This window comes from Tupaia chinensis, unplaced genomic scaffold (assembly GCF_000334495.1).
Source record: "Tupaia chinensis unplaced genomic scaffold, TupChi_1.0 Scaffold144165_1, whole genome shotgun sequence".
In the NCBI taxonomy this organism is placed as follows: domain Eukaryota; kingdom Metazoa; phylum Chordata; class Mammalia; order Scandentia; family Tupaiidae; genus Tupaia; species Tupaia belangeri.
In genome coordinates, this window is record NW_006204021.1 from 336,691 (window position 1) to 339,276 (window position 2,586).

Genomic DNA, 2,586 nt, shown 5'->3' on the forward strand with positions numbered 1-2,586 from the left:
TTTATTTATTTTTAATTTGACCAGAGAGGGACAGAGTGTGAGAGAGAAATAGAAAGTGAGAAAGTAAGCCTCCAGGTCCAGGAGTTGAACCACTGTCAGCCATGTAGGAGTCCAGTGCCCTTAACCACCACACCACCTGCTGGCCCTGAAACAAACCTTTAATAATTGTGAAATGTCTGTCTTTTCTTTAGTAATATTTCTTAGACTTTCAGATATATCTCAGCTGTGATCTCTTAAATTACAACTTTTCCACTCTTCCTTTCCAAATAGATTTAGTCACAATATCTCCTTTAATTGTATCTCCTTTATTTAAGTATTCTTCCATCTCTTCAGGCTTCATTCTTCTTCATCTGAAGAAATTTTGTGTATTTTCTTCGGATCTATGTTTCATTTCTCTAATTACATCCTTTCGATGGAGAACTTTGATCCTCAAACCACATGACTAAATATTTAGGGTAGATCTGATTATATCCATAAAGAAAAGGAGGAAAGTGATAGACAGGAGATTATTATTTTTTTCAAGAGATCCAGATTAAAAAAAAAAAAACTAGAGTATGAATAAGAAAATGGAGGTGAAGAATAGATTCTTTTTTTTCAGTAGGTCAGGAAGGAAAAGAAAAATAAGGAAAGAGCAGAAGTGTAATCTCTGAAGAAGTCATGACTAAGAAATAGACAAAAGGTAGATGCCCCAATCAAAGCCCTTCCCACTCTGTTTGCTTTCTCCTGGACTTTGAGTGTTCCTAACCTCTTATTTCCCAAGAAGTAAAACCCTTGTGAAACATTTCAATATTTTAACAACTGTGCTGTATTTTTTTTGAGATTATAAAAAACAGTAATTGTACTTCATTAATAAGCCATGATATTGTATTCAGACACTGTAGAAAAGACTTTACTCTGTTGTTTCCCACTTCAGGATCTTGAACAGATATCTTCATTCCTATGTTTAAAATAGCATTAATCACAATAATCAACCCATGCGAACAATCTAAAAGTTCATAGGCAGATAATTGGATAAAGGCAATATGATATTTAATTGTGAAATATTTTTCTCATTTTTTAAAAAAGAAAGAATTCCTGGGGCCGACAGGTGACATGGTGATTAAGGATGCTGGACTCTCACATGGCCAATTGTGGTTTAAGTCCCAGACCTGGTGGCTTGCTTTCTCAATTTCTCTTTCTCTCTCGGTCTCGCTCTTGCTCTCCCTCACTCTGTTCCTCTATCGTCAAATTTAAATAAATAAATAAATAAGTTAAATAAAATAATTCTTTTTTTTTTTTTTTTTGTGAGTAACCGAGGTCGACTACGTGGGAGTCCAGCGATGTAACCATTATGCTAACTGCTGGTTCCCTAAAATAATTCTTTTTTAAAAAAGAATTCCTGTAATTTTTGACAACATTGAAAACGGAAGTTACCAGCGTAACTGAAATAAACCAGACACAAAGTAAAAGTACTATACAATACCACTTAAATGCGAATTCTAAAACAGTCAAACTCATAGAAACAGAGAATATAATGGTGGTTGCCAAGGGCTGGAGAAAGGGGGGAAACTGGAATGTACTAGTCAGAGATAATGCTTCAGTTATACAAGATGAATAATTCTTGGAGATTTACTGTATAGCATAGTGCTTATAGCTAACAATACTGTATTGCATACTTAAAAAAAAGCTACAATGGGGCAGTTGGGAGGGAGGGAATCAAGGGGGAAAAAGCGAAACATTTAATGGACAAAAATAAAAGGAAAATTATCTGGTAAGGATAATGTGAATGGTAATATGTTTGACTGGACTAATATGCAGTGTATATTGTATTCATGCTGGAGAAATAATTTTGTATGCTGTAAAGATGTACAATGATTAAATATAAAAAAAAAATAAGAAAATTTTAAAACTTGGAAAAAGAAACTGCCAAGAGAGTAGATCTTATGTTAAGTATTCTTATCACAAATGTCAAGTATACTTATCACAAAATAATAAATAAATAAATAAATAAATAAATAAGAGCAGGAGGAAATTTTTGGAGGAGATGCATATATTTATGGTATTGGTTGTGGTGATGATTGTGTTTATACTTATCTCCAAACTCATTATCAGTGTATTCTTTAAATAGTTTTTCTTTAAATATTTAGTCTTTTGTATGTCAATTGTACTTTAATAAGGTGGTTTTTTAAAGCCTCTACAACTCAATAGCAAAATTAATCATAACTCAATATTAAAAGCGAGATAAAGACTTGAGGAGAAATTTCTCTATAGAAGGCATACGAATAGTCAACAGTTATATGAAAAAATGCTTAATGTCACTAGTCATCTGAAATGCAAATAAAAACAACTATGAGATATCACAACTGTCAGGATGGTTATTATAAAAAAACAGCAATAGCAAGAAAAGGCAACTGGTGGTGAGTATGTGGAGAAATTGGAACTCTTGCATGCTGTTGGTGGGAATATAAATCTGTGAAGCCACTATGGAAAAAAGTATGGATGTTCCTTAAAATATTAAAAATAGAATTGCTATATGGCCCAGCAATCCCATTTTTGGGTATTTCAAATGAATTGAAATCAGAATCTTTTTTTTTTTTTTGGAGAGGT